General features: G+C 37.5%; 1 protein-coding gene across 1 annotated transcript in view; it reads left to right on the top strand.

Annotated features, from left to right (window-relative positions):
• Window positions 1-200, top strand: part of LOC119592483 — a gene marked incomplete in the record, with an annotated part of 33,525 nt that overhangs the window by 11,091 nt on the left and 22,234 nt on the right.

The following is a 200-nucleotide window of genomic DNA, read 5'->3' as shown; positions in this document are numbered from 1 at the left end:
TCTACGATCAGTGTTTGAAATCTACGTTAATTTTATGTTACGTCATAAAGATAGTTACGGTTTGTTTAACGTAAATGGACGTAAAATAGACTGTATAAGACGAGAAAGATTTTCCGACCAACCTAAGCACTAGGCACCGTTGCCAGACAAACAGACCAACCTTCAGAAAGCGTTAATGGCGTGGAAATTAAAGGACAAAA

Source organism: Penaeus monodon, chromosome 30 (assembly GCF_015228065.2).
Source record: "Penaeus monodon isolate SGIC_2016 chromosome 30, NSTDA_Pmon_1, whole genome shotgun sequence".
NCBI lineage: Eukaryota > Metazoa > Arthropoda > Malacostraca > Decapoda > Penaeidae > Penaeus > Penaeus monodon.
This window is presented reverse-complemented; position numbering and strand designations above follow the sequence as displayed.